Raw genomic sequence first — 14,131 nt, forward strand, 5'->3', positions numbered from 1 at the left:
TGAGAAATGTTCTTGTAGATTGCGCTTGTGAAGTCTGTATGATATGATATTTATTAACAAAGTGGTAAATAGTTGAAGATATTGTTAACTGAAGCATCAGTTCTGGTTCAGCCTGCATCAGGTAAAGAGTTATTTGACTCAAGAATTAGAGATGGTTGACATTGTATTTGTGTTGAATAGTTAGCGACATTAATTTTTTGGTGAGTAATGTAACCTTTTGAAGACTGCAAGAGTTTAAAATATTTGATGTTTCTGAAAGATCTGAATTTGAGACAATAAAGATGGCTTAAACTGTTGAAAGATTATGAGTCAGTGATTAATTATCACTCTGGGCAAATGATTATAGTCTCAGATGTTCTAATCCAAAAATATTTGTGTGTTTTATGACCAATAAACATGCGATTGATCCTATCAGATGATTAGTAGATATTGGCTGAGCAAGAAATTAAACTGATGTTTAATCAACGAATTTGTGAGGTTAAGAAGGGTGTCAGTGTATTACATGTTAAAAAGGGTACAACGTAAATTGATTTCTGATTCATAATTTCAGATTGGAACCGAAAATTGTTCGTTGTGTCGAGATAGAGTTCATGTACCGAGAAATCCAGAGATTTTACAACAATTTTGACATCTAGCATAGTGGTAATTATCTGTCCATTCAGGGAGTACTAAGATATACAATAATCTAAGACAGTTGTATTGGTGAATGAGTATGAAAAGTGATACTTTTAACTCTGTATCCAAATGTCTGATGGTTAAAGCTAATTATCGAGTGTTTTCGGAACTGTTCTCAATTTAGCTATAAAAAGAAGTTGAGTTCGTGATTCATCGGACTGTATAAGATTATTATCAGAACTTGAGAAGACCCGTAATGTATTTCTTATATATATGATGTGATGATACATATAGATACTTTACCTATAATATCTCTTTCAGAAGTAGAAACTCAATTTGATATAATGTATAGCAAAAAACAGATCAAAAATCTTAGCCTGTGAGATTACAAGTTGAAAAATCTGAGGCTACGTGAGAAATTGATGAGACTAGTGAAAGCAAATCACTAATCTATTCTTTAATAAGATTTTCGGGGACAAAAATCCCTAAGGGAGGAGAGTTGTAATAGCCCGTTTTTAGGGTTAATCGGAACAATGGTATCGGGACCACAATTCGACATCGAAAAATTTATTTTTATTATTATTTTAATTTTTACAGCATGATATTAGAGTTGTGTGAAATTTTCGTAAAGAAATTTTATCGTTTAAGTGGTTAATTCGGTAAAAAGGACTAAATCGCGTAAAGTGTAAAAGTTATGTTCTATAAGCTAAAGGTGTCAAATAGCTATAGAACTTAAAAGTGGAGGTTCTTATGTGTTAAATAGCCCATTTATGAGATATTGGATGTTAGTGGAGTGACATTTGGTGTATTTATTAATATTTTTAAAGGGTAAAAAGGTGAATAGGTAATTAAAGTTAATAATAAATAAAATAAAAGCCAAAATCATGTTATATTCCTTCATCTTCCACTAAATATAGAGAAAATAATTATCCATGAAAGAATTTGAGGGTTCGACCCTTGTTTTTAATTGAGGTATGTTTCGAACTCGGTTTTTGATGATTTTTATGTTTTTGTGATCGTTGCTTCGTGTTCTAGCTAGCCCGTACCTAATTTTTGATTTTTTTGATAAATTTTTGAGTTACCTTTGATGATATATTGATATTTTTGAGTGTTGATGATGAAAAATGAATAATTGTTGATAGATTAATATGTTTTTTTAAGTGATTTTTGGTAAAAATGTCAAATAAGGATTAAATTGTGAAAAGTGTAAATTGAGGGATTTAAATGTGTAATAAATTGAAAATATGGGTTGAGAGTAATATATGGAAAATTAGGCTAGCTTGGGTTTGTGTTTAATTTCATGAAATTGTGATTTTATGTGGTAAGGACTAAATTGCAAAAATGTAGAATAATAGGGGAAAAGTGTAATTTTTCCAAAATGTGTAAATTGTGTTAAATTGAATGAATTAATGGTTAAATAAGTAAATTTTGTTATTATATAGATTGAGAAAAATGAGATTCGGATCTAGAACGGGAGAAAACAAAATATTGGACTAGTTGATCCGTTTTGTCGTTTTAACGAGCGTGGTAAGTTCGTATGCAATAAGCATTTTTATATTTATGCTTTAAATGCTTTGATATCGTATAAATTGTGTATATGTGACTATTGTTATGTTTGATGACATATCAGCTAAATATGGCACTTAGTGTGCGGTTCAGTATAGCTTCGGCTAAATTTGGCACTTAGTGTGCGGTTCAGTATAGCTTCGGCTAAATTTGGCACTTAGTGTGGGATTTGAGATAGCTTCAGCTATGTACAACACTGTGTGTTGGACATCAAATATGGCACTTAGTGTGAGAAATATCGAATGATTCAACGGGCATAGTCAAGACGAGAATTAAAGTATGGTTGGAATAAGTAATACAGGTACGTACAGAATTTATGTGAGAATCGAATAAAAGTAAATTGTAAGTTCATATTGTATTATGTATATTAAATAAGAAAGAATTGAGTATAAGTATGTTTTATGTCAAAAGGTGTTTATTTGTCTATAATGAAGTATATATATTGAATGTTATGCACGATATGAATAATAGTTGTTTAAACTAAATATACATGTGGCAATCGACTAATAAGACCATAACCGGGTTATGGCATGTGAAAGAAAGACCACGGCTGGGCCTTGGCAATGTAGTGTAAGACCATAGTTGGATTATGGCATCGGAAAATCGATGAATTTGTATCATAAGCACTTAGAAACCAGAGAGGTTTGATAAGAGTATGGGTAATAAATAGAAAGGTATCAGTACAGGCATGTACGGAAAACTACTCAAGTATTGAGTTATATGAAGTTGAGAACTTGCGAATGAGGACATGAATAATTTAATGTTAGCTCATGAATTGATGCTTTAAATGTTAATGATTTATCTATTTTAAATTTCTATATGAATGTTGTGATCATTTTAGGATCATGTACGAACTTACCAAGTTGTGTATCTTACTTTGTGTTATTTTTCTATGTTTTGTAGTGTTTCAGACGTTCGCTCGTGTTGGAAGTCAATGGAGATCGTATCACACTATCCGGCTATTGATTTTCTGTATTTTTACAATTTGTGGCTTGGTTATATGGCATGTATAGGCTATGGCCTCTTTGATATGGTTGTTGGAAATGTATATGGTCATTTGAAATGGCTTATTAATGATTTTTGGTTGATGGTTATAAGGTGACCTTATGTTTTGGCATGGCTGGTATAAAATGTGTATTTGGCCTATGTTATGTATATGTGTTTTGGCTTGGAATGCAAATGTGGTAATAATGTGGTTTAAGAAATGGTATGTATGGTATGATTGATTTATAGATGAATAATTTATATGTTTGAGAGGCATGATTTATTTGATGGTAAGGTGATGAAAATACATTTAGAAGTTATGTGAGGTTGGTGATTTTGGCATAATGATTTGGTATGTTTTGAAAGTGGAATTGAGTAGTTGAAATGGTTGAGGATACATGGCATAATATGTGTATGAATTGGCATGTTTTGGCTACTTATATATGCATTGAAATGGTATATTTTGGTTTCTTTATGTGCATAAGAAAAGGGTGGAAAATTGGTTTTACAAATGACCTATTTTTGTCCACACGGGCATGTGTCTCAATCATGTGCAACACACGGTCATGCTGCACGTTCGTGTGTCCACTGGGATACCCTTTTGAATTAAGGCAATATACCCTACAGGTTTGGCATGGCCTAGACACACAGGCTTGACTATTGGCCGTGTGTGGCACATGGGCTGACACATGGGCGTGTGGCCAGTCATGTGGCCAAGTCAGTAACCTCACTAATTTTCCCACGGTCATGGCATACGGACGTGTCTTCGGCCGTGTTGTGCAAGTTAGTATGTATGCCCTGTTTTGACACGACCTGCGGCACGAGCATGTTTGGTAGCCGTAAGGTACACGGCCTGTTCACACTGGCGTGTGACCCTTAAAATGTTGAAATTTTTCTAAGTTTCTAAAATTTTAATATGTTATCGATTTAGTCCTAAACCACTTATAAGCATGTTTTAAGGTCTTGTACAGCCTTACAAAGGACATTGTGAATGTTTTGAATGGGTTTTGAGTTTGAGTGTATAAATGTATGTGACTGAGTTGTGTTATCTAGTAATGCCTCATAACCCTATTCCGGTGACGGATACGGGTTAGGGGTATTACAGACTCCCCTTATCAAATGTAAGTGCAAAAAAATGTTGGAGTAGTCCTCAAACTTCATTAAAGCTCTTAATGTTGTGTAGCTCCCGAGTGGTCAACCTACATAGAAAAACGAACACACCAAAAAAAATGCAATAACAAAAAAATAACTAGAAAAAAGAAAGCTTATCAAGTTTCAGGTGATCCGTATCCCCTACATAAATGAACTTCCAATAGGTCCTTAACATCTTGAATCGTCGGTTGTTCTTCCTGACTAGAATAATGACCCTCTTGGCATTTGAGCATATTTTCAATGTCTTATTTTTTACCTTTTAAACAGCCACATCATGAGTCACTTTTTTCCAAAGCCTAACCAACTCTAGAATTCATTCTGGGGTACTATAACTTCAGTCAACATGAACTTAATGTGATATAGAGTTGTGTCACCTTGAACCGTAGTTCCCGCATCAAAAGAATGATACATGTGCTCGTGAAGTACTTCAGATGACTCATTCACAAAAATAGTCAAAAAAATGTGTCAGCTCCTCCATACTTTCACTTAATTCTGGTTTACACTCTTCCTCTACATGTAATTCTACTCCTACTCCCATTTCTATGTAAATCGGAGTGAAGACACCATCTTTGCTACTCACAATCTCGTCATGATCTTCAACGCCAAACTCTTGTTGAACACCTACGTTCAACTCATTATGCTCAATAATAGTGGAGTGGCCCTTATCCTTGAGCTCGGGGGTATCATGTTTGACCTCTTCCATCATAATGTTCATTACGGCTCAATGTTAGATGACTTTGAATATTTGCTCCACCATCTTGGACATGGTGGACACAGTAAATTGTAATGAATACATGCTCTCCTCCAACGTTCCAACCCATGTAGCAAGGGATGGATCTTTAATATACTCAGCATTATCTATATTACTTTTCAGATAGTAATATAAAGAATACGAATCATATTTCGGGTAATTATCTGACGACCTTTAATTGCCATAATCACCATATGGATACTCTTTCCTTCCATAATTGCCATCATAACTCCAATGGCTCGTTGAATCTCTATTCATTGAACACATTTTATCATTGTATCTGTATTTGTCTCCGACCACCTATATCCTTGTTATTAAACATGATTACGCTAAATCTTCAATAAGGCAAATTAAAATGAAAACACAAAAAAGTAAAACACTATACAACAAAATAAAAAGTACTATCTAATTTCCTTCTCTTTCGACTAAGATTGTCTCAAATGTAACTAACTTGACTACACATTTACACCATTACAATCCCCAGAAATAGCCTTAACAACTTGACCGCATACGCACATGCGTAAAAAATAAACAATTTTATAAAACAATTTAAAAATGTGATTTTAACTACTAGCGTACAGTATCAGTTGTAATAATTCTAGTGGCAATGAAACACCCGAGTATCCCAAGGGTCGAACCCAAAGGATTTCCAAATAGGGTAAATGTGTTTTATCAAGTTAATTACAAGTTAAGCATTAGTAATCTAATTGAGTGGAAAATTATTATTGTAAGTCCAAATAAAATATGATTTGAGCTATACCTAAATTAACAAATAAAAATACTAAAATTTCTTCCTTTTTATTAGAAATAATGCAAATGGATTGAAATGATGGTTGAATGATTCATGGATTACTAACTAAGCTAATTAACCTATGATTATTACAATGTTTGCTACTCCTAGCTAGGAATCCCCTCTCTGTCTCATCCTAAACTAAAAGATACCATCTAAGCTCTCTTTGTTGGAAAAAACCGGTTTGAAAATGATTTTCTTACACAGTAAAAAATTTAAATTTTAAAAATCGACCAGATTTGTGATATTTTTAGCAATAAAATCTAACTAAATTCATATATGTTTTTTCAGCTTAGTGGGCATTCATTGTTTTCAGCTTTCAACCAAATGATTTTCTCCGCTATTCTCGTATCGCGAACTATTTCGAGTGTAGAATCAAACCAATTGAATTGAAACACAGAACTAGAAAAACTTTTCTTTCTTTAATTTTGGGTGAAAACAAAAATTCTCTCTTCTTTAATAAAAACGGTAGAATTTTTATTCTTGAAATATATATTTGATAAATAAGAATAAATTCTCTCTATTTTTTGGTAGAGTAGCAATCTCTCAAAGTTGTGTAAATAACTCTACTAGTGCCATCTATTTATAGGAAAAGAAGGTAAAACCCTTGTTGGGTTGTAGAGGTTTTTTTCAAATAGAAAAACAACTTCCTAGTTAGAGTAGAAGTGTGGTGGATGACACACCCTAGTAATCCTATTAGGGTTGTCACTCCATTTATGTTATATGAGGGGATTTTGGTCTCTCTCACATCAAATCCAATTAAGAGTACTTCCTAGGCCTTTTGACCCACCCGATTCGGTTTTTCTATTTCCCAAAATAAACTTTAATTTTATGTATTAAACAATCTTCTCATCCCTATTTTACCCTTATTAAAATTTTGACAATTTCACCCCTGGTAAAATTCGATCAAATATGTTCAATATTTCATAACTCAACATGTTCATTGTGACCAAATGATTTATTTTCATTTTTGGGCTTCAAAATTGCTCAAAAATATAAACTAATTCTTCCGATCATTTTTAAATAATCCATATAGAATTGTAAATGAATCATTTCCATTTTCATTCTTAGAAACCTACATTCATTTCCAAATGATTTGATTTTTCCATTTCTAAAAAAATCATAACCATTCCTGAATGTTTTCCATTTCTCTTTTCCTATCCATTCTGTTCATTTCTATTCAAACTCACAATTCATTTCTGGTTTCAATGAGCTAGTGGAATGATCAATTGAACATATGTAATTAGGGTTCAAATGATTTCGAATAAAGTTCCAACTTTTCACCTATTAATTACAAACTCATTTAGTCATGAAGTTTACCTGTCGTCAAATTTAATAGTCAATTCGGATAATTCTGCACTTAATGAGGTTGTTTTCTAGGCAATTTAGGATTTTATATTTTGTTTTCAGTAATTAGGCCTTAGGATAGAATATTAATAAAATAAGTGTTTTTTAATAGATTTTACAAATGTTGTGACCCAATAAGCTGACACAGGCCTTAGGTTGTGCTAATATGTTCAAGTGAGTGCGTAAGATGAAGATATATATATATAGGCCCAATTGACGTGGAAGGAAGATACGAGTGCTGCACAAGCTTCCCGGGATGTCAAAGCACAAAGCAACCAACTAAGCCTGGAATTAGGTGTTGTGCTGCACCACGCAAGGGGTGTGGTACAACACATGTCGACATCTTGCCCAAGTAATATGGAGTTATTTTCGTCCGAACAATCAAACTTATATAAAGACCTAGGTCATGTCGAAGACCTAATTTGGCCTGCCAAGACCTTTATAAATAAGACGTTAGGGGATTGATGTAATTATGTCGTCCTAGACGCCTTCAAAAACCTTTGTAGTTTAGGAGTAGATTTAGTTTATTTTCTTTTTGACTTTTCATAACTCTTTTTTTTTCCTTTATTTGTATTATTCAAGTATTTTAGTTTATATTTTCTATTGCATTCGATTTATTTCTTTACTCCAATTGAGAGATTTGCTACTTTGTTCCCTATTCGATATTACATCCACGATTACTAAAATCTGTTTTCTCTTCTGAATCAATTGTATTCTTCATATGATTTATTTAATCGAAATTGAGATTATTAATAACATGAGTGGCTAAATCCCTTAGGGGAGATTAATGGGTGGATGGGATGTGATTAACGGAGTATTTAGGGTTTCTCAAGAGGAATTATTTGGTATGAATTATATGTGCTTAAACCATTAGGCTTGACAACCCTAGGAAGTTATCATAGGCTAGATGAGGTCGGGAGATATGCCACACCCCGAAATTGGGGTTAGAAGTATTAAAGTCTGTTGGTTGGGTCAATGGTTTAGATGGACCTTTAAGTTAGTGTTTTTTGCATTTTAGGAACAGAATGAACCTGCTGGTTCAATAATAAAGTGTTAGCTTGCCTTTAGGTCTTGTGTTCAAGTCCACGTGTGTGCTTAGAGGAGGTTAATTTTTGGTTCCAAATCTAAAAAAAAAACTAACAGGATTTTGTTAATATTTTATTTTATTTTTAATGTTTGAAAAGGAAAATCCCTAAAACTTCTTTCACGTTCCTCCACTCTCCTCACGTTAGCTTGTTTTTTCATATTTTCCCAAATTTAGATTTTTGCTCCTTTTGGCTACTGTGTTCTCTTTCACACCACTTTTTCTTTTTTTATTCTTTTTTAACTCCTTAGTTTGTCATTCGTACTTTTTTTGGGATACTCCAAAGTCTAGAAACACCGCGCTGCCTTCATTGTTTAAATACCATTGTCGATTTTTGACTCTTTGGGGGTTCGTTTGTTCTTTTACTCCTTTGCTTAACTAGGGTTAGAAGTAGGAAAAGTGTAAGTATTGCTGTTGAGTTTTAATCCATCTGCTTCAATTCTATTTTTTTATTTTATTCTGTTATGATCGATTTTTCTCATTGACTATAGTGTATTTTTGAAATTTAGGTTTGGATTCTTTTAGTAGAAAGGAAGCGGTCAATTGTTAGAGCTTCAGAATCACGTTTTCAAGTTTGTTTCTCAAACACTAGTAATTAAGGGTGCTTTTGTTTTTTTTTTCGTGATTTGCAGTAGTATTTAGGGTGGTTTTTGAACTACATGGGCATGTGCCGCAGATGGGAGGTCCACACGGCCGTATACCATTTTAGAAATCAGATTAATTTCCTTGTCACACTGGCTGAGTGGGAGACACAGGCTGGCTATATGGCTGTGTGACCTCTGTTAGGGATTTTATTGATCGTACATGGCCTAGTGAGATGTCACATGGCTTGAGACACAACCGTGTCACACAGAGTCTGAGAGTTACATGGTTTAGTTACACGACAGTGTACCTCATTCACACGAGCGTATGTTTCAGCCACATGTCTGTGTATTTCAACCGCACCGGCGTGTCCCTTATCCATATGGCCGTGTACTCTTATCACATAGTCTGAACCTTCCCACACGACCATGTGGTTCTATTTTTACAGTTTTTACTTTTATTTTGCTATCTGATTTGTTTTAGTACTTTAGAGATCCGTTGCATGTTTAAGCCTCTGTAGGAGTCTTCGAGACTCCGTTACTGCTTGTAGAAAGTCCTTAAGGGGTGTACTTTTGCTTGGATTTTTTTTATATACATGTACTTATAATATGTGATTTTTCTATTTACATAAGTTGTTTATATGAAATGTTTGGATGTGATTAACGGAAATTGTGCATTTTATTAATTCAAAAATTTCTAATTGATTATGAGTATGTGTGAAATACTGAAATCTGAATATGAGTAAATCTAATTTGATTTATATTAGTATGTACTAAGAGTTTTTCATATGCTCTTTGTATTATGGTTGGGGGTTTGAGTTTGAAGTGAAGGAAGATTGATTTGGCAGTTTAACTACATTATTATTATATTTTAGCAGCAAAACCGCAATTATGTTAGCAGCTTGACTGCATAACTTACAAGTGGCACACAACCACTTTAAGGTGTGATTTGGTTGGATGAATCCACCATAACCCAAATAATGGTACGTAGAGGTTGGAGAGGGTTAAGTATACCCTCAATGGTGTGTGATAGATAATGGAGTTGGTGTGTAGCAGTTAGATAGGTGGGGGCTTATGCCATTTTGCATTGGAATAAGATTTGCATATTTGTTAATGTTAAAGCATTTCGATACTCTACCCTGATGTGATATCTGATTATGTTTTGATCTCGGCTATGGTATTTATTAGCAACTGTGGTTACTGCTTTGGTTACATTATTTTTTTCTGTACGACTCTGTTTGATTACTTTTGTTTTAAGACTCACACTGAGCTTTATAGCACTTAGTTTTTACCCTTTCAGGTAACCTATATGATTAGGTTTTGGACTCAACAAGCCGAAGGTCTCGAAGTGACACGTTTTGGCTTGGTTCTATAAAGACTGTCATAAGTTTTAATAAATTATTTTCAGTCAGGTTTCAATGAAGTTATATGAATTGTTGTGTGGATTTCGAGTTTTGGTCTCGTAAAGTCTCAGGTTTTGGGTTTGAATTAACATGGTGAGTTCATGCATGGGTTGTAGCTAACTGATTGGCTACTTTCTTTAATAATCACATGGTTTTGAGGTAATTGTTTATGGTTTTAAATCAAGGTAAAAGGTTATAATTGTACATTGCGTATTTTGGTTTGAAACTTTAGTTAGGAAAAACTACCAATCTATTTTGGTCCTAAAATTAAAACATGAGAAGTGAATTTGGTATCAAATTGTTTTAAGTGATAATTAAATTTAATGTTTGCAAAACATAAATAAAGTTCACTATCGGTTTCAGTAAAATGCTAGTAAAAGATGATTTTTAGATCAGTTTAACAGATTTGAACGGTGTTTTATTTGGGCCATTCTGGTGGCCAATGTGACCTCCAGAATCTGGTCGAAACTTTTGGGTTGGGTTTTAAGGTGGTACATTTAGTGGTATTAGAGCCAGGTTTGTAAAAAATCAAACTATTTTTTTAACATATTTGTATGCATGAATTTAAAAAGGCTTTTAATCACAGTGTTTTGAAATTGTTTCTTTTTAAACAAAGTGTCTGAGACTCTAGTGCTAGTCCATATTGAACTTTAAAACAATAAGATTAGAATTTTAGGGTTTTAGATTATTATCTTTGATTATTCTGTTATGGAATTGTAGATATCTTAAGATTTTAGATGCAAGGAGTGCTATGGAATTTGGAGATAAGATAAATTGTGAGGATAAGCCTAGTAGGACTTTAGATGAGTCCTCAGTTTCTCTGGAACGTGTGTCTGCTCAGGAGACGGAGATTGTTGTGGTTACGCCAGCTACTAGTGGCAGTAATTCGGTGACTAATGTTGATTCGTTGACCCAGTTGGTGTTGGGAGTCTTGGAGAAAGTCTTCGAGACTATGTTAGAGAGTACTAAAGAGGTAAATATGAGTAAGTGTATTGAGTGTGAAGGTAAGGTTCGAAATAAAAGAGGCCCTAGTCCTTCTATCTTAGAGCTACGATCTATGAAGCGGGCTAGGTATTATCATCATGTTGTTAAAATAATGCGAGTGGTTCTAGCAGTGGCACGAACATTTTGTATGAAGGTTTTGTAATAAGTGCCATCTGGGCGAGTTTTGGAAGAGGTCAAAAGCGTGTTTCAAATGTGGGTCCACGGAGTATCAGGTTAAGGATTGCCCTTGTTGACCACCTAGTCAGAGGCAAGCCAAAAAAAGGCTCAAAATCAGGGAGCTAGAACTAATGCCGAGACATGTATTGTTGTAGGTTACTTTAATATGTGTATTGTACTGTTAGGATTCAATTTGACTGGTTGATTGATTAGTTGTGGCATTTGCATGTTAGTAAATTAGATCTTTAAGACTATTTGTAAAAGATTGTAACGGTACGTGTTATTTGGTAGTGCATTGGGATTAGAGTGTGCAGTAGAAGTGTGGTAGCGAATCGTGCGAGTTAGTGCTTGTGTAGTTAGTGGGAAATTTAGGGACAAAATTTCTTTAAGGAAGGTTGAGTTGTCACACCCTGAAATTGGGGTTAGAAGTATTAAAGTCTATTACTTGGGTCAGCAGTTTAGCTAGACCTTTAAGTTAGTTTTTTCATTTTAGGAACAGAATGAGCCTGCTGGTTCAGTGGTAAGGAGTTAGCTTACCCTTAGGTCTCGTGTTTGAGTCCCCATGGGTGCTTAGAGGAGGTTAATTTTTGGTTCCAACTCTAAAAAAATGATAGGTTTTGTTAATATTATTTTATTTTTAATTTTTGAAAAAGGGAATCCTTAAAACCCCTCTCACGTTCCTCCACTCTCCTCAATTTTCTTGTCCTTTCATTTTTCCCTAATTTTAATTTTTTTCTCCTTTTGGCTATTGTGTTCTTTTTTGCACCATTTTTTCTCTTTCGTCAATTCGAACTCCTTAGTTTGTCTTTTGTATTGTGATTGGGATGCTCCAAAGTCTAGTAACATTGTGCTGCCTTCGTTGTTTAAATACCATGTTCAATTTCTAACTCTTTCGAGATTCATTTGTTCTTTCGTTCCTTCGCTTAACTAAGATTTGAAGTAGGAAAAGTGTAAGTATTGCTGTTGAGTTTTAATCCATCTTTTTTTATTCTTTCTTTTTATTTTATCCATTATGATCGATTTTTCTCATAGGTTGTGGTGTATTTGTGAAATTAAGGTTTGGATTCTTTTAGTAGAAAAGAAGTGTTCGATTTTTAGGGCTTCAGAATTACGTTTTCAGGTGTGTTTTTCAAACATGAGTACTTAGTGGTGATTTTGGCGTTATTTTTCATGATTTGTAGTAGGTTTAAGGTGGTTTTTGAACCACACGAGCATATGCCATACACGGGCGGTCCACACTGCCCTGTGCCGCTTTAGAAATTAGGTTAATTTCCTTGTCCACTACAGCAAAATAAGTTTTTAGCGGCGTTTGAATGAAAAATGCCACTAAAGAACGAGCATTAGCAGCACTTTTCAAAAATGCCACTAAAGATTGAGTATTAGCGGTGCTTTTTTAAAAGCGCCGCTATATGTACACCTTTAGCGGTGCTTTTTAGAAAATGTCGCTAATTCTAGATCTTTAGCGGTGTTTTTAGAAAAACGCAGCAAAAAAATTAACACAACGCCTTCGCTTTATATTGAGCCTTTAGTGGCTTTAGCGGCGCTTTTTAAAAACGCCACTAAAGATCAAGTATTAGCGGCGTTTTTTAAAAAATGCCTCTATATGTACACCTTTAGCGGCGCTTTTTTAAAAAACGCTACAAAAAATGAAAAAATTAAATACTATTATTTAAAATAATTTTAAAGATTTTTGTTATATGACTAATTGTTTTTTAATTTATATGTTATATATTTTCTTATATAATTGTAAAAGAGATAGTATTAATTTTAAAATATTGAATTAATTATCATTATAGTTTAGGGTTTATGATATATGGTTAAGGGTTTAATGTTTATGAATTACTATTTTAAGGTTTATGGATTATGGGTTTAGGGATTATGGTTTATGGTTTATGGATTAATGGTTAGGGTTTAAGTTTTAGAGGGTTGGGGTTTAAGGTTTATGTGTTAAGGGTTAAGTGTTAAGGGTTTATGTTTTATTGTTTAAGGTTTAGGGGTTAGGGGTTAGGGATTTAGGGTTTAGATTAATTAGTATTTTTTAATTTATATATTAAATAATTTCTTATATAATTGTAAGGAATATAATATTAATTTAAATATATTAAAATTATGATTATAGTTTAAATTATTTAAGAGATAATAGATAAACTTTATATATATTAAATGGTTTAGAATTTAAGGTTTACTTAAGATTTGTTAAATGATAAAATTTTTACAATCAATTAATACTTTTATATTTAAAAATATTTAATCTAAACCATTTGATATATTTAAATATTAGATTTAAAAAAAAACATTGATAAACAAATAAAAAGAAGTAACAGATTGATATGGATAGGTAACTATCTATTTTGGATAGGACCAGATTATAACAAATAAAAATGAAATACAAAAACTAAAATCATTCCACATCAAATTCTAGCAAAATAGTTATATTTTAGTTAGGAAGAAATATCTCTAATGAAATGGAGATTAGATCGAAAAAAATAATATAAAATCATGATTAACGTCTCAATCTTTAATAGAAATTTGATATGTGAGAGATTGATTGCTTACATTGGATAATTTTAACTTAATAATTAATTACAGCCATTTAATTATTTATTTTCTTATTAAAATACATGATACCTATTTTCAGAGTACTTGATTTTTTTATTTATAAAAACTAATTTATAAAAAATAATAATAAATATTTTA

The sequence above is a fragment of the Gossypium hirsutum genome, chromosome A05 (genome assembly GCF_007990345.1).
Source record: "Gossypium hirsutum isolate 1008001.06 chromosome A05, Gossypium_hirsutum_v2.1, whole genome shotgun sequence".
NCBI lineage: Eukaryota > Viridiplantae > Streptophyta > Magnoliopsida > Malvales > Malvaceae > Gossypium > Gossypium hirsutum.